This window comes from Plectrocnemia conspersa, unplaced genomic scaffold, assembly GCF_051122295.1.
Source record: "Plectrocnemia conspersa isolate PC_06_02 unplaced genomic scaffold, ASM5112229v1 ptg000008l, whole genome shotgun sequence".
In the NCBI taxonomy this organism is placed as follows: domain Eukaryota; kingdom Metazoa; phylum Arthropoda; class Insecta; order Trichoptera; family Polycentropodidae; genus Plectrocnemia; species Plectrocnemia conspersa.
In genome coordinates, this window is record NW_028277172.1 from 11,826,769 (window position 1) to 11,846,814 (window position 20,046).

Sequence of the window (20,046 nt, forward strand, 5' to 3'; positions counted from 1 at the left end):
AAATGTCACCGCATTACTGGCCTCTTTTGGTTTAGTAAATAGTATTTGACATTTTCATTCCGAGATTCTGTGACAAAATCAGTCTGGGAAGACAATGGGAAGGCAGCTAATTATTGAAAATACCACTCCTAGTTATGTAATGGAGTAATTGTACATAAAAAAATTGAGGAACATTGTAATTACATATTAAAATAAAATAGTATAAACATATGTTTATTATCTAGAATAAAAAATATTAAAGTATAAACACAAAAAAATTACAACTGTATTATATCGCCCCATTTTAATTAGTAGTCTTAAATAAAAATAGATTTACTAGTTGTAGAAATATGATTGATAGATTGGAATGTTCAAAAAATATTAAAGATTAATGTTTTAGTATTTTTATATAAGTTAGAAAATAATATGTTACCAGGGTATTTAAATAAGTATTTAGTAATATTTAACTTTTGAGAACCCTAAGGTACGATAGTTTTATTTTATTATATTACAATTATTGCGACAGACAATAAATGGCGAGATGATTTTACCGAGTGGTTGTGGAGAAGCTGGCGCAGGTATGATGTCCGTGGAAGGTCCTCAGTGGTCTAGCTAGACTGTTATTGCTTAGAGCATATAAACGAAATTCATTTTTAATTATAAATTAGTAGCTATGTCGCACGACTTATCTTGTTATACCACTCATCCTTGAAATAAATAGATTTCAGATAAAAACCCGAAAGAGGAATATATATCGCGGTTATTGCGAGTATTTTAAATTACTTGTATTTTTGTCATTATTTAATTTCGCTTTTTATTCCATCATTGGTCCACCATTTGAATAGCACTGATTTAGAAGACAATGTTTCAAAACAATCAGCAGCCATACAAATCACAAATTACATTTACAGTTTTACGACTCCCTCTTTTACTCGTATGTTATTTTTTCAACCCTGTTGTAGCGGAAATTTGTTTGGGAAGCAGAAAGTTAAGAAACCTTAATAATTGCTAATAATTAAATACTATCTAAAAAACATTTATTTCAATCGTTTCTTTTATGTACATGTTTCAGTGTCGCAAAATGTGGCGCCTCCAATTTATCGATTGTATTGTGTAAATAAAAAAGCAATTACTTTTAATTACAAACAATTAAGTTTCGAAGGGACACCCTGCTGAAATAAATTCGGATTAATATATATGAACCAGTTGTATGGTCTCTTTGAATTAACTAATTAACCACTGTCTGAAGTTTTTATTTCGTCTATAATAAAAATCATAAAAATGAAGTATTTTTATTTATTATGTAATATAATATATTACATATCAGAAAAGTTATAATTTAAAATAAATGAAAAACTATTTTTTTCAATATATAGAGCTACATAAGTATTCTTATAAAACATTTAGGTACATTTTTTAATATAAAATGAAAGTCTGGAAATTTAATTATATTCCATGGACCGATACTTAAAATTAAAATTCGAATTGATTTCTAAATTTTAGTAAATAATTGAAAAATTCTTATATTTACACCAAAATATATAAAACATATATAATAATATTATATTAAATAAAGAAAGAGCTGTTTAAAATATTTATTATTATGCAATATGTCGATAATAACTAAAAAAAAAATTTTATAATATTCACATTTTATGTTATTGTATTATGGATTATATAAAAATAAAACATATGTATGTTATAAATGCTAGACGAAATGCTCCAAGATAATGAATTGAACATATACAATCAACTATCGACATCTCACGATTAAAACATATAACTAATTATATATTAATATTTATAAAACATTATATTATAAAATAAAATATTTATCATTATTTAATATTTTTTATTTGTTTAATTACATAATTTGTATTTGCTAAAAATATAATATAAAAACTTAGTGACACCTATGAGTTTTTAAGAAAAATTATATAAATAGTTATTTAAAACTACCTAATTTATACAATAAATTTATTATTTAGTTTGTATAATATATAATTTAATCTAAATTTCTTGTGAATTTTAAAGGTTTAAGACTTTACTAAATGCTTTTATTATGCTAAAAATATATTATGTACTAAAATATGAAAAAAATATAGTAAAATTAATTTTAACAATTTGTAAAGTAAATAATCATATATATGTATGTTACTAACAATAATTTGATTAATAATATTATACACAAAATTGATTATAATATAATATACTAACAAAAACAAAACATTTTTAGGTCATTGTATCAAAAAACATTAATTGAAATTAAAATTAATTTATATTTTATTATATTATTTAATTTTCATTGTAAATCTAAATATTTTTATTTTTATAATTAATATTATTTTATGATTTTTGTAGTGTAGAATAATAATAAAAAATATTTGAATAAAATATTATTAATAACAATATCGCCATTATATTACAGAATAAATGTACATTAGAACATAATGAATTTATATTAATATATTATTTATATTAACATTTTATAATGTAAATCATCATATAAAATCTCAATAAACACTAATTAAATTCTCATTAATGTTTAAAACAATAATTTAATTAAATATATTATCTAACAAAATGTATTATTTCAATCATTGCCTATAATATACAAACATTAGCAAAATGCAAAAATTGTTGGTAAATGTATACAAAAAACATTCATTAAAATTAAAATATATGAAATTATAAAGAATTTATAATGTAAATCTAAGCATTGTTTTTTTTATATATATCAATATAAAAAATATTAAATATTTTATGATTTTTTAGTTTAAAATAATCAAAAATTATATAACTATAAAATAATATTGGTTACAGGATACATATGCTTTAGAATATAATAAATGAATATCTAATTTATACTAGCACTTAACTAATAATAAATTAAATCATCTTATTAAATCTCAATAAAGACTATCTAATTTATCATAAATGTTAATAACAATAATTTGTTCAAATATATTTTTTATAACATACATACAAACCTAAATTATAAAAAAACAGACTTTTGCGCCTCATTATTTTCATGGTAACGTATCAAAAAACGAATACCATCTTTCATTGAAATTGTTGCCTTTAGTAACATTCATTTTATACTTTGATTTAGCAATTTCAATTCCCTCTTTTATATTCAACCTTACTAATGATGTAAATTCTGTATCGATTACTCTCACGGACTCAAACTGTATTCTGTGCTTACGGTTATTTTTATCTTTTATGTGTTTAGCTAATGCAGTTTTATAATATCGTTTCCTAAGGTCTCGTTCTTCTTGTTTATTTCTTGTATTTATCGGTCTGTAGGATTGTCCATTGTAAACATAATCACAATTACCACATTCAATACAATATACACCCGGTAGCTTAGTTTTATCAAAGTCATGCAATAAAGGATGTAAGTATTTTTTTAGTGTGTGTATTGATACAAACACAAATTCTATTCCATTATCAGACAGAACTTGACCAATTTTTTCACTTATTTTATCTATATATGGAAGTAGAATATATTTATTTTCTTCTAAGGCTTTTTTTTGTTTAAATTTCTTAGGCATTGGAACACATGTACTAGTGTTAACAGTTTCATTTAAATCTTTGTCATCTATTTCACAAATTCCATCGACACGCAGGTTATTATCTTTTTTAAAAACCAATATATCCATAAATGTAACTTCAAAATCATGTTCAATTGATGCAGTTAGGCTTTTATATTTATTTTTAACTTTATTGTATATAGTGCTCACACAATCTACGTTCACAATAAGAAAGAATTCATTGTCATTTAAAAACCAATATTTAACCTCTGACTCAGATTTAAATAAATCTATTACACTGAATAAATACAAATCAATTAAACCATAAATCTGTTCATTTTCTACCATTAAATTAATTGCATTGTTCCAATCTATCTGATAATGATTATTACGAAAATTAAAATATGTGTATTCTAGACATATATTTATCAAGTTTTCATCATCTTTAAAATACTTTAATACTAAGTTTTTCATAATATCTAATGTCTCTTTTATAAAAATGGAACTTTCCGATTTAAATTTGATTTTAAGTTTAACTATTTCATATATTGAAGGCAAATCAATTTTTCTTAGTTTTTGATAAAATTCACGTGGAGTTTTAACATATGAATTACTGTGTATTTCAGGTTTCATCTTTTTAATTAAAAATCTTAATAAATTCAAAACTAACGTATCAGATAAATCTACAGAAAGACTAAATGATAAAGTGTCTTTGACGTTAGCCAAACCATATAGTCTCGGATGTTGACGAGAAATTAAATTAAAATCTTTTGGTAAAATTTTCTGAGTACATAATTTTGTTATTTTTTTAGCTATTGGTTCCAAAATAGTATTTTTTTTAAGAAGTTCAAAATTAAAACTTTCAATTATATTTATCATTTCTTCATAATAGAAGTCGGAATCCACTACAATAGGATTGTTTTTATCTTCTTTCCTACACAATATAATGATCTTATCTTTATTCATAAGGTTCTGAAGAGCTTTTGCCTCCGTTATTGATATGTTATTGACAATTTTTTCCTTCCTTAAAATTGTGATAATCTCACGTCGAATTTCATCAGCATTTTTGTCGTTTATCAGGAGATACTCTTCTATTGCACAAGCCAATTCTTCCATTACACGGGATACAGAACTATGAATTAATTCAAAATTCATACCTCTACTCAAAATTAATTCTTCGTGTTTATTTAAAGATAAATTTGAATAGTTTATCTTCTCATTTAAATAAGGAAATTCTTCATTATTCACTCCAAAATAAATATCCATTAAATTATTATGATTCTTCTTGTTGACCTTTTCCTTATAAATTTTGACAATTTCTTCTTTAGAACCAACCACGACTTCATAATCTTCTGGCTTAAGAACTTTTTCCAATTGTGCATCCATTTCAGTCAAGCTATTCTGCAATTTCGAACAATTGCTATTTTCTAACTCAATCACAGCATTTAATATGTCATTGGAGGCATCCCTCAAGATTTTATTTATTTTTTTAGAATCGTAGGAACACTTTAGTTGAAAGTCGTTTGGAACTACATTATTTTTAACACAATCTTGAAAATACTTTATTTTATATCTCTTCTTTAAAAATTTAATATGATCACATAGGAAGATTCTAACCAAATTAAATTTATCAGCACTGTATTTAGAAACAATACACGTTTTCAAGGTATTTTCGTATTTTTCAAACTCAATATTAAAAGTTTGTAACTGCTGCTTATACACGTCTTCAGTATCCATGGTTGTTTTGTGACTATGGCAGAACGGTGCAGAAAATACAAACTTGATTATTTTATCACGCGTTGACCTTGAATGCGAATAGACAGAGTGGTATTGGCGAAAAATGTTTTAGGATAAAATATTTAAATATAATATGTTACATCTGTATCCATATATCTAAATACCAAATATATGAGATCGTCGAAATTATGACACCATGCGATTTTACTGAAAAGTAATACCTATAATGCAAAAATTCTGTTTTCACATTTTTTTAAAAAAGTATTTGTCACGATAATATGTCCTTAATAGTGCCAAAACAATCTGATCAATTTAGATAAAATAATCTAAAACCTTTTTATAAATCCAATCTTATGTGTTCCTAAGTATTTTACGCACATACAGATAAATTTTAAATATGTATTGGATTACTTGTATGTATTTTAATTAACCAATATGATATCTGTTAATTAAAATACGTTATTTACTTTAATTAACAAATATTGTTTTAAATACATTTTAATACAGACACAAATTTGTTAACAAACCAATTTGTCTCTGTTATCACATGTTTCTATGAATCATCACCACTTGTATCAATGCATGTGTACGTGGTAGTATAATATCACAAATGCAGCATAAATATTTTTTTAAATAACGATTCGAATTAACATTTTAATTATTAAAACAATTACAAAATATTTAAATTTTACTTTTTTTTAAGTTACTTCCTAGAACATAATATATTTTTATTACTATTATCTTTGTCGTTTAGGAAGGCTGACATCCCATACCTTTCATTCAGCAAATCATCAAAATTAAACTGAATTAAAAATTGAACCGCATCAGCCCTAGTAACCTTCCCTCCCCAATAAAATCATTATAAAAAATATCTAATTATCAAATACTTGTACGGTAGCGGTGCTTGGACCAATTTATTTTAAGACGTGATTACAAAAGTTTGTAAATTGTTTTTAAATTACAACAGTTGAAATGCGCTCATATATTTTTTTGCAACATAAAGTTATTATGATATCGATACGTGATTTGTCGTTTGAGTCGAGACGCTGCGTCATAGTCTTCCTATCCTGGCTATCTTAAAAATTCAAGTCAATTCTTTTCCATTCAAGGTGACCGCTTGGCTGGAGCTGATCTGTCGAATATAGTGAAAGCGGCTGCATTCTCTGAACTCCAATTCGGCGTAAGCTACGCTGGATGCGAGCTCGTGGTCAAACTTTCATGAATTTCAAGTCGAAAGCGAAGTGGCAGATTTAAATGATATTTAGAAAGTTGAAGAGGAAACGATTCTCACTTACAGACTTTAGATTATACACGATCGGGAACATGGAATAATCCGGAAAAATCTTCTTGAGCAATTATTTGTGGCTAAGGACCGAATTAGAATCTCCGTTTTATCTGATAATATTTTATTAGAATAGTCTAGCAGATTGGCAAATGCTTTTGTCCTGGTTTACATAAATTCGGTAGCAGTGTAATTTGCAAATACCTCAGATAAACACGCGCATATTTTTTCGTTTTGTGCCATTCACAATAGATCTCGTTATAGCTCTAATTTCGATCGAAAAAAGATGCATTGCTAGACAATATTGCCGAATATTATTTGTATTCGCTACATCGTTTTATAAAAATATATTATATTATTATATTTACGAATTTTAACGAACATGTAAAGAAAAATTCTTAAAAATAAAATATATTGAATAATACACAAGATTCCCCGACTAAAAATATAGATAATCTATATTTAAGATATCACTAACAATCTATAGAATTCCTTTGCAAATATATTTACATTATTTCATTTTTATTTTATATAGTAAACCCTGCTGGAGCTCTTGTGATTGTTTACGAAGGCTTTTTAAATTATCATTTGTTTTATTATAATCGAACATTTTTCTTTGTATGTACGTTCCAGAGTTTCTTGCAGCACTGCTTTATGTATATTTTCGATAAGGTGTTTGATTGTAAGTTCCATATCTTCTTTTGATTTTAATGATATCAAGTCGTTCAATGATTTCGTAATTCCTTAATTTTTTTCAAGAAAAATCACGATGGCAACACTCACTTACTCACAGCTCTCGTACCGTAGTATTTGACATATGGTGTCGGTACAGCGGCGAACTGCCTTATCGACGGGCGGGGCTAGCAGAGTAGCGGGGCCGGCGACCGGCGATTAGCGATAGACGCGTGCCGGCGGTCGCACATTGCGCTGTGTCACTCGTTGCTGTCTAAGGTTAGTTCCGTTCGCTTGTCTAATACAACGTAAACACACCGCCTATTTATTTATCAACTTAAATCTAAATAGTCGCTCATGTAAAATCGATTTGCTCGATTTTATTCACGTTTACCGGCCTTTCGCAATGTTCGCGATGCACCCGTTGTTTATTTATGCGCCCCTTTCGATTCCGATTGGTTTACGGTCGTGTGAATTGACGCGTTTCTCCCTCGCGATAATGATTCGCGACTATATTGTGTAAACGTCGAAAATTATCGATATTTCACAACGCATGTGTCACCTGTCTCCCTGCAGTGTTTGTTCGCGATAATGTAAATATTGCTTTTTTTTAATTTGAGGTTAAATATTTATCATATTGTTGACTGTCAAAGTTGACGTTGGAAGATTTCAAATGACTTTTGGCCTTAACGATTATATTTTTGTCCATACTATCGATATATTTTTTACATATTCGATAATAATTAGTATACGACACTTTTTCATGGTCGCGTTTGTTATCGTTATGATCTATAATTCAATTTTGACAGATCGAACGCCGTCGTCATTTTCTATTTATCGTAAATTTTGTTAATCATTAAGAAAATAATGTATATGTTTATAAATATGTAGTACTCGTCATTAACGATTTCGCCATCGTAAATGCGTTAATTAATTAAACATTTCGTGTAATGACTCGCCGTTTGTCGGGCGAATAATTTATATTTTCCAATGGAACGATTCTCTCGTCACCTGTGGAAACGGTCGAATCTTCCTCCAGGGACTGGTTATTATTCGCTTACTTGATATCGTTGTCATACATAGTCATTATTGTCGTTTATAAGTATTTAATTTAAATATTTCACATAATCAAGTAACAGAGAACACAGCTCGACAATCTACAATGTTAAAATTAATTTTAATTTGTATTAATTTTTTTTTTCATCAAAAATTATATTTGCTATATCTAATAATATAATATTACGATGTTAATCGTCAATAGACAAACAAGTGACATTTACAACAAACATAAATTATTACATAGAAAACTTACGAATAAAGTTTTTAAGGTGCGTAATACTTTAATATCTGATTCGAAAAATAATGTTTTTAAAAACTTTTTCATATCCGCTCAAAAATGCTTTTTTCCACCTAAAACTGTTTCAAGGATATAAATGAGCAATGTTTGAAGAATACGGTGGTGGGTGAGAAAGGAGTTTCCAAGAAAATTCATTGAATTTTTCTGTCTTCTTGGATACATGAAGAAATGTGCTGTCTTGGTATAAAATTACTCTACTTTAATTAATAAGGGAATGTGTTTGTATGCTCTGAATCGCTTTTAAACAAATTATCTGACCACACTATGTCTGTCGTAATTATCAGCCTATACTCCAATAACTCATAATGGATTATGCCCTTCATATTCCACTAAATCCTGTTCTCAGGGTTGGAATTGCGGGTTGATTGCCGTCTAACCACTGCCTTTTACGTCGCGTATTCAATTAAAGGGTCCACTTCTCATTTTCAGCAACAATTCAAGTAAAAAATAAATCTTTCTATTCTAGAATCTTTAATTATTGCCATATTGAGATTCACTGCGCGAGGTTTTAGAGGCCGTTAATCCCACATTTTGAGAAACACTCGTTATTTTGTAATCGTCTGTCTGCGACTGGAGTCCGAGAGAGCGCCAGCTGTTCGTTCTCCGTCCACTTCCAAACATGGTTGCATGTTGGATCGGTCTGGTCCCTCCGGTGCTGCTGCTGCCTCCTCCCGCGTGGCTTTCTACAAAAAGGGACAAACTTTTCGAGCAGCTCGTTCGATTCGAATGGGAACTTATGCGGAGGCGTCTGCCACTTACGTGGGCCTGCCCATAACCGGCAGAAACGCATTCCGGTTCACCTCCTCGCGACGGATGCAACGCGCTTTCACGACGGCCGACTGCCTCTCGGAGCCTTGAGGGACCGCGAGAAGAAGAGGTGTCTAGTTACTAAAGTTCAAGAACATCCGACACCGAACGCTCCCCGGAAAATCCTAGCGACTCGTCTTCGGAGACGAGATAATCCTGCGAGAGAGATTCGAACTACCGGATTTGCTCACACCGAGTGAGATCCCGGATTTTTGACAAGCAAATTCCGCCGTTGCTCGTCGCTAAATGTTATATGAGCCATAATTATACGGAGTGCTTACCTCAACTCTCTTGAATATTTGATATTCCAGAGATACTCTAACTAGAGAGATTGGAATATATAGGACGCGTAGAAACTTAAATATGACGGTTTGGGCAAGCGAGTGATTAGTTAAGCCTTTGTTATATAAATGCTACGTGTGCCAATTTTTGTTTAATCGTAGATCAATTTTGATAAAATATTGAAATGTTTGTTGGCCGATAATATTTCCAAAAGACGTTAGATCAGCAGTTCTTAAACTGAGGTCCGCGTAGCCATTACCTTCTTTTTGACACTGGTTGTATCAATAAAAAGCAGTAAAAACATTATATGAAGTATCCCTACTAATAGTAAAAGCTGGAAAACTCCATAATATGGCAGAAAAACTAATGCATCCTGCTACACAAATTATAACGAATACAATGTTCCGGAGTTAACGAATTAACAACTGTGTGTATGAGTATTTTTCAACACAACGATTTTTACAAAAGAGCTCCCCAATGAAACAAGGCAGATTTTTCTAAACATTTTCAGCTTTTGGAATTATATTTCTTGTCCTTATTTTGGCAACAACCAGCTTTTTCGGTTTCGTTATACATTAAATCAACGTATAGAAACAAACTCAATATAGAAACGAACTTCAGATATTAATTTTCATTATGAAACAATTTCAAGGTTTACTTCTATTTTCCCTATAAAAAAATACTAATGCGTGTACTTGTAATTTTAATGTTAATAACATAAGCTTGGATTCAATTGATCAATAAAAAACACTACCGACTATTTTTGCCTGATGGCATCATACAAAATCATCCATGAAATTGCAGTCAATTTTTCCATCGAAGGGATGAAAATAATTCCAGGAGTTTTATTATCCACCGCTTTCACTGTTACGTCGTTAAAGTGGATACCTCCATTCTGGAATATAAATAGCATCCTCAGCTCATTTAACACTCTGGATTTCGCACAATTGCCTGTAGATATTTTTCGCTCAATCTTTTGCTACCTTGACGACGAACGTAGTGCTCCCATCTGACGCGTATGAATTTATTTTACTCTCATCAGAGCGTCATTCTTCCTAAATGAAAATCAGCTCAGCTTTTGTGTCGGATATTCCTTTATAATGTGTGTTAGATGCATTTCTTTAGTCAATAACTGTTTTTTGCCAGGTGTAAGACTGCATACACCTCCTTCTCTAAGTCACAAATGATGGCTGTTCAAAGTATGCATTACTATTAGTTTTTGTTAAAGCTTACAATGCTACATTTCGTGTATGCTTTAAATAACTAGCTAGGTGCATCGTCAACGAACAATATTTGACAGACAGTCAAAACAGTGAACGCCCCATGAATAATTCTGCAACGAATCTACTTAAAATGAGGCTCATATAAATTGGCAACAATATTTACCTTACATAAATTGTTTAAAATATAATACCGATTAAATATATACATTTTTATTATATATGTATATAAAATATACACTTTAATTATTAATTGTATAAAAATATTTTTTTTTATTTTAATACATGATATTGAAAATATAAATATGATTTTTTTCATATTTTATATCTTTAGATTGCCACGTTATATTGAACATTTATGATTTTTTTTAATATGGCGACTCCAGTGTACGTTAGGTGAACATTTTAAATACTTTGCCAAACATCGAACGGTAAGAGCATACAGTAACTATACTCCGTTTCTTTTAACAGAATCACTTTGAGTCATTATTCATAAGTGAAAAGTTTTTGGGTGTACGCCCTACAAATTTCCTCTAAACTATAAGATCCGGATATACGTTCGATATACTTATCATTACTCCTTTATATATTTAAACAAATTTAGAGAAATTAGAAATATTACTATATTTTTTGTTGAAATAATGAAAGTTATAAGTTATCAAAATCAATAATTTGTCAATCGTTATCATTTACGTATGTATAGCAATAACAATTTGAAGACGTCTGTCGCTACGGGTGTCGGAATAACAATGAAGTAGTTGGAACGTACATGAAAACCATTGAAATACCGTTGTAAAATACGATATCAGCTTTAAAGTGACTGTATAATGAAACAAAGTATAGTTACATTGCTTATAAAGTATTTTGTGTGTACTGTAACTGAAGTGATTTGGCGGTGTATACATTACCTAGTTAATGTATGCATCATAGAAATTCACATTTTGTAACATACACATAATGTAACCTAACAAACGAATATTCAACAATATCACATTTTTACTGAAACTATTATTTTCCACTCATTATTTTTCTTCTCTAAGGCTATCTATCCATCAGAAACAGTTAGTAACCCAGTGATTAAGCTTGAAGTTGTTATCTATTTTCTTCCTCAATTACTCCCACAGGCCGACTTGTGGGTGTTGTTGCAAAGGAACAAAATATTATACGAGTAGGCAGTATATTTAAGTGAGCAAATATTCCACCTGAGTGAACGGCGCCCGTCTTCGGTGAATATTGCTGGAAAAAAGTGTTTATATAATACAATTTAAAAAATACTCGGTATTGTTATTGTAAGATGTGTAATAATATTCGTGTTCGTTTTAGACTAAAATACAATGTAAGGAATATGAACGTTCGAAAAATTGTGTAAATGTAGCTCGAAAATTTGCCATATCCCATCTCAAAAGCAGGATAATTATGTAAATATCAGGAGCATTTCGATCGGGGAGTTATTAAAATACATTTCCGACAAGGTCGATCTTTGGTATGAGGCGGCTACAAGTTAACGTCGATTCTGAATTCAAAGAGGATTCGATATCGACGGGGTCGAGTCGCCCGAGGGGACGACTTTGTATAAAAATTTCGGGCTAAAAGGCAGTGAAGTATATGTTGGCATCTTAAAACAAGACCCGACGCTTAATAAGGCATTAACCGCCCAGCAGCCACCCGCCGTTGGAGAAACGCCCGAGATGATGGAATATAACGAGATAATTGCGCAGGAACATTCTTCTCCGAGATTAATGCCGTGTAAAATCTCGCTGAATTAACCGCGGCGTTTTCGGACAGAATAAATTTTCCATAATACGAAAAATATGTGTTTCTGGGTTTAACGCAACTTGCTAATGTAATGGAGTATGAATGCCTACAATCTAATATACATATTTTGTTAGAAAGTCCCCTAAAATGAAAATAAAAAATGACCGGATGTTCTTTGCGACATTGTGAACACAGAATTATGTATACTTTGATACGAAATAATTTATTTTACATTTGTAGCTACAAAATATTTCATAATGCATTATAATATATACATATTATCATATTTGATACATATTATTCTAAACATGTAGATTGCTTTGTATTAATTTGGTTACTTGGGCCTTTTAGTAGTTGCATAAGGCTAAGGAGTAGGGATTCCAATCCCGGGCCAAAATTTTGATCCCGGGATTTCGGTATTGCAATTAGTCGATCCCGGGATCCCGGGACCAGTCCCGGGATAATTTTCATGTTATTTTATCAATAAAAATAATTTAAAATGAATAATACAATATATTTTTACATCTGTTTTTTATAACGTACAATGTATAAAGTACGTATAATTTTAGTCTTGGACTTAAAATAGAAAATAATATAATAAAAATAAGAAAGGGAAGGTCTTATATATTTATTTGAGAAGAAAAAAATGAACTTTTGACAATGTATGTACATACTATGTACATTCATAGACACAATTAATTGAAAACATTATTTTGAATAAAACTCACGAAGTAACATCAAAGCATCAAGTGTTTTATCATTTAGCCTTGATCTGATTTTGGTTCCTAAGCAGCCTGCTGCTGAAAAAGCACGTTCAGACTCACAGCCTCAAAGATTCACAGATGACACGTGCAACTCGCGCAAGTTTGTACACGAAATATAACGATGTTGTCAATAATAATTCGATTGTGCTTGATAAATCAACCAATCCGAAAAATTCGGGATTATGTTTTATAATCCCGGGACTCATCGGGTATTGAAAATCGTCCGGGATCCCGGGATCCCGGGATTGGAATCCCTACTAAGGAGTTTTGGCCCATTAGTCACTACGAAATTATTTAAATAGGCTTCGCTTTAGTATAATGCGCAAACTGAAACCAGGCTCAACCTCCTACCTAGGCTGTCGCAAGTGACAGCCGCAGTCGCGACTATTCACCCAGCGTACTAAAAAATCATATATGGAGAGATATCATATACAAAAAATACACGCCTAAAAAACAAGAGTAATAAAGACTTCGTTTGCGAAGTATCCCAATACTGAAATACAAATACAAAGTTGTTCTATTTTCTTTATAAGAAAAAAAAATTAATCAACTCTGAATATTAATAAAAGAGGGAGAAAAAAATATTAAATTGTTTATAAAATTACTTATATTTTTACGTGTTCTGTTTGTAAATCCTCTTCTTTCTGGTATTATACCTATGCATATCACCAGTTTATTTTACAAAATATTTTGGTAATAAATTATTTTCACATGATGACTAATATCCATCTTTCCTTAACGTACGTCAACCCTAATTTATTTTTCATGCTCTTATGCGAGTACTATATTTATTTTTATTAACAACTTCTCATTTCTCTTCCGCAACTTACGGAATATTTTTTCCATAAACATTATCTATATATAGATAGAATGGTTGCGCAATAACAAAAATGAAATGGCACTAATGTATTCTTATAATCTATATTTCTTATCAGTCGTAGTCGTATTTTAAACTCAATAATTGCACCTAAATATGTATTAAAATCCATAGTTTATTATTATTGCATTTGCTTTTTAACGTTAAAATTAACTTATCAGTCTAATAAATTGATTATAATGCTTAAATTATCACTCATTCAATATATAATATGAATGTGTCGTCTGCAGAAATATATGCATCTTACAAGAATTATTAATATAACACGTCATTTATACATAATTTAAAATACGAAGAACTTTGAAGCACTTACCGATAAATATATTTTTAACTTAGATTAAGATAATAAATATATTTTTAACTAAGATATATTTTATCGACTTTCAAAAATCGCTTAATGAATATATAAAACGTCATTAAAACTGTATAGAAAATAGCAAAGTTACATAGTTTATTGTCGTTTGATCCTTAGTTTTTTTGATCACGTTTATCTCGTTTGTTATATTTTTTTTGTTTTTGAATAGTTTTGCTTTGAAAAATGTATTTACAAATTATTTTGATTAAAAAAATCGAGACCTATAACTGAAATCGCCCTTAATTTTACATTTAATTGAAATATTTTTTTGCAAATGATGGGGATGATTACAATATATGTACTTAATTATTTTCATTGAAAGATTTTGACTTTAATGATAGTCTTTTGGAAAAGTTAATTGATCTTCTCCAATTAGTTTAATTAAATATTAATTGTCTATAAAACTTTCACACATATAACTGAGTTGTTAAATATTTAACTGAAATTTTGAGTACTTACTTATTTATACTGTTGATATACATATGTACCCTAAAATTAAAATTATATATTTTTAAATCTGATTTAAATGTACGTAGATCGATATTACGGATGATCTATTATACTAGTATGGATAATGTTTAATTGTTCATTCTTAATTACTTGGACACAATCGCATTTTATAGGAGTGTATCCATTTCGATCTGCTATTATACTAGGTATACATTAGGAAAGCGTTTCGCATGGTCAATTAACAAGATCAACTTGATAATTGCGAGATAACTAACTCTGCTACCGAGTTGTGCAAGTAAGAATGGGACAAGGTTTGTTGACATGAACTATTATTCAAATAATATTTCTTTTTTAAAACGTCCAAGTGTCAATTTTGATTATAAATTATATTGAATTATGATTAAAATAGTAGACCAAACTTTATATGGGATCTTAATCAATGGATGCATAATTAAATAGTGAAACCACTATATCTATACGCATGCGTCTTATAAGTGCCTAAATACATCAAAAGCCATTTGCCATTACCACACAGGGTTTCCACTCTCGGAAAAGTTTAATGCGAAATTTCCAAGATTATGTCGTAATCATATTATAATAATTTGATGATATGGCGCGTAACGTTTTATTCGCCTGTGATACAAAATATATTGTGGCTCGAACAAAAAAGTCAATTTCTCACAACCTTCCGCATTGCAGTGCCATTACAAACATGTTTGCTTTCGGGCTTTACTAAAGCAGCAACGAAACGACGTTAATCATCCGAGAGCTGTTCTCGCCGGACGCTGCTTAACCGCGAGCGGAACGCTTTCTTTCGACAACCCTACTACACACAGTAGTATTCATGAACGTTTTCAATTCGATGAGGCCACAATACAAACAGCGCTTGTCGGTTTCGAATAAACACACGCCATTGAACGAAGTGTTGTTTTTGGATATTTGATTTTTGACTAATAAAACAAATCAAAAATAACATGTGCACGCGTGCTTTGTGTTGTAAAATCGAATGGATGTGTGCATGTTCCACTTGCCGAAATAAATCCTGTTTAAAGCTAGTTTTAGTAACAATATACCATATATTTGTCTAGATGTATATGTATGTGGGTATTTTATGTGCATGCACTCATTCTGAAACTGGCACCCGTCATAACATATTGCGTCAGAGCCAACGCGTTAACAAGTTTTCAAACTTTGTGTATCAAATACATATGTATATTAATTTTAATATTATAAATATATTTAAAAAAATGTTATGTACTTTTTTCCATGAAAATGTCGTACACTTTTAAGTTATTAATATTTTTTCCATTGTTTTACAATTGTCGTAAATTTAATCATGTTTAATAGAAGTAAGCAAGTTTTTACACTTTTCAATCATAAATTAAGTAAAAAAATAAGATAAGATAATAAAACAGATCTTATTTCGAAAATAATTTTAAAATATATTTGCAGTTCGTGTGTTGTTACTGTACCGTAGCGTGTGTACTAATATTATCTACCGAATTTTAATGATTGTATAAATAGTTTTATCTCTTAGATAAAAAAAGAATAATTATTTAAAAAATATATGATTCTGATATGCATAGTACTTATAGAATTCATAGTATTGTATAGTCATCCTCTTTTTTTACTCTATATTATATTTGCGTTACCACAGTCAGTGCGAGAGCTATCCATTTCATCATTATTCATAATTGAGAAAGAGATGGCCAGTTTATGTTTACGCCCCTATTTAAGATATGCTTAATATTTCGGGAATTTGACAGATAGCCCCCGACTATTTTTTTTTTATCTAAAAAGTCGATATCGACAACAAACTAGCTGGGTACCCCTTAATCTTATGCGTAGATACTTTTCATATGTAAGTTAATGCAGGTGTACCTAAATTAATTTTATCGATTTATATACATATATAAAATGAATTTTAATTTCATGGCTCAAATTCGTGTATGTGTTTGCGCGCGATTTAATTGTGTTGCAAACAAACAAAAAAGCAAATTGGGTTTTTTGTGTCCGAAAAAAGATTTACGACTACGCCCGTACGACAATCGCGACATAATTGCCAGGAAATGGGGATATTGTGCTCTTCGATTGTCGACGTTTCCGTTTTCGTCACTTTTGTCCCTTTTGTGGTGCGTTGAAAACGGGCGTGATGATACGCTTTTTCACGCTGGCGTGAAAGCTTCGCTGTGTTTTTTTCTGGTAATGATCGTGATAAATTATAAATGTTTTATCGGGCGTTGGAGATCTAACGAATGGCATATTAGTCACGTGCACACACAGGAAGGGATGAACGCGATGGGCCGACTGTCAAATAGAGGTGGCTAATCGCAGGAACCGCGGTACTGCAGCACCTCGAGTATAAAATATGGGCAAATAGTTTTCTAAATACATTTTTTTTAAATAATTTATTGTACAGAACATATTTGGGTCGATTCTGACATGTGGTACAATCTCTAAAGGCAATTGTGTTGAAAGTGAGCTAATACGCACTGCTCGTTTTGCAAGACATCGCTCGTTTATCAAGTCAAAATTGATGTAATTTTTCTGCGTATTGCGAAATACTTGTATACAACTCAGAAAAAAGTAGGTGGTGCTCGCGACCCGGTTCACATGCTAAATAGTATAAAAGGAGAAGAGGTTTTAAAATAATAACTTACGGTTCACATCTCGATTATTTATTAAATTTAAAAAGGGTTGAAAAATATTTATTCTTGCAGGTGATAAAAACGAATATAGCACACGAAGCTGAAAATCTTACCGACGCGGGTCATAAAGCGTTCTTGGAATAATATCATTAGCTTGAAGGGTCCCGGTGACCGCAGGAGGTTGATTATTAAAAGGTTTTCATACGACTCATCTATGTACATACATCCTTCGCAATAACCCTAATTGGTTTCATCTTGTTCATGTGTTTACGACAGTTGACCAATTGCTCGGTGATAAGCCCTTGTGCACAAAGTCACAACAACTGAAATTTCGCAGCTACTCATTCCGTATCCAAAGCACTTTATCTCGGACTGTATTCTAATGCGTAACGGCCCCGTTTGGCCTATGTATGGTTCTACGGGGTTTCTGAAGATTATTCAGATTAGTTACATTCAAACTTTGAACCTCCATTTGCTTCGGCAGTAATGTGCGCCGACAGCTTCCGCGCCATGTCATACATACGTAATGCGATTAAATTCCGGTCACGCTCACGCATAAAATGACTTTATCGCTCAGGTGATACAAACGCGGTTTTGCTTCTGACCTGAGCTAGCTCAAACGCCCTCGTGCACCCCATAATGTATTACGTTCATCCCGATTATTCGACACGTGGAACAATACCGAATATTTTCATATTAAATTAAATAAAGTAACCGGCGATATTGTTATTCGCCCCTTACCTGCATCCTGATCGGAGAATTATTCAAAAGAACAATTGAGGATATGAGTATATAACATTGAATATCAATTGAAATGTATTGAATGTGCGAGGAAAGGATGCTATAAAAAGGTATATTTTTATGAGATGATTAAACCTCTATCTAGGCTAGGTCATGGCCATCCTGATCCTGAGCTTTATACTATCATAGCAAGAGCAGCATCTGACACATCATTGTCGCCGATGTAATGATTTTCAAGATATAAATTTTTCACTTTTTTTGTTATCTTAGACAATTTTTGTAAGATCGGTTCAAATATACTGAGAAACAGTGATTTTAGGACTTATTGCAAATATGATATTTGCTGGCGTCGCAAAATAAATAATGATATAACGCCTTAAGTGAACCTGCAAAGCAGTTAACTAATAATAAGACCAGCTTGTTATCAGCTACTATCGCTGCGATTTTTAGAATAATCTTGAATGAAACCATGATTTTTAGTGCTCAATTTACAGATTCTGGCTGCTGAATTTGCAAATTCTTCGAACACTTTGTTTTAATTATAGCAGTCAGGCGACTGTCTTAGACAATCAGCTATCATCCATTCTTGCTATATAGTCTGCCAATGCGCGCTTTTCATATCCTGGCTAGGGATTGCAATACCGGTAATACCGGTATTGGGCCAAAAATTTACTTTCGGTACTACCGGTATTACAAAATGAAACACCAATAGTATTGATGATATTTATTTTATTTTTTGAAATCCATACATCTTATTTGTTTTGAACGATATCTCCGTGGCTTAGAACTACGAAAATGACGATGCCCATATTGCAGAAGGGGAGAATAAAATGATGCTCATTGTAGGGGGTTAACCTAACTTTAGTTTTTCGGGGTATGATATCAAAGTAGAATACTATTATCCCTTTAAGTCCTAGAAGGTCGAAATATCGGCCACCCTGCCTATATGAAAAACCTCACCGGCCGATATTTCGGCACAAATTTAAAAAAAATAATTAAACATGTACGATATGTGCAATCGTATCAACATAAAAGAAATACATTTGCTTTATATCAGGCAAGTCTGCTTATACCTATCGGCTCCCAGTAATTCTGTAATGTAACAGAGAAATTATCGCGTCGCCGCGACCTACCGGTCTTTTTTTTATGATAGGGATGACTGGCGAAGTGAAAACATATGCATACACGAAATCTATCTATTTTTTATACATTTTTATCTTTATTCAGACATATTTTTACCCTAATAGTCCACGGAATATACTTCACTAAACATGGGCGTTAAATATTAACAATAAGTGAGTCTTAATAATTATATATAAATAAAAAACGTATTTGAAAAATTTGCGTGAAATATATGTTCTAAAAAAATACTTTTTCATTGTAAAATACTGCAATGTTCTTTTTTATGCTACCAACTAAAATAAGTAGTAATAAAAATGTGTTTTTTTTACATCAAACTTAATTTTTCTTTAATTTTTTTAGTTAATAAATATAAAAAAATTTAATATTTTTTTTATTGCTGTAACAATTAAATATTTTTTCTTCTCATTACCTTACCTCATTGAGAGTACCCAAAAATAGTGTCAA

The 20,046-nt window shown here is 30.5% G+C and overlaps 2 protein-coding genes across 6 annotated transcripts in view; both read left to right on the plus strand.

Annotated features, from left to right (window-relative positions):
• Positions 1–20,046, plus strand: part of Adss (adenylosuccinate synthetase) — a 397,806-nt gene that overhangs the window by 221,130 nt on the left and 156,630 nt on the right. The gene's annotated exons all lie outside the window — the stretch shown is intronic.
• Dg (Dystroglycan) overlaps positions 7,431–20,046 on the plus strand; it is a 122,171-nt gene continuing 109,555 nt past the window's right edge. For all 5 annotated transcript variants that reach the window (XM_088191017.1, XM_088191020.1, XM_088191021.1 and 2 more), the window contains exon 1: positions 7,431–7,482. The gene's annotated coding sequence lies outside the window, so the exon portion shown is untranslated. The remainder of the gene's footprint in view (positions 7,483–20,046) is intronic.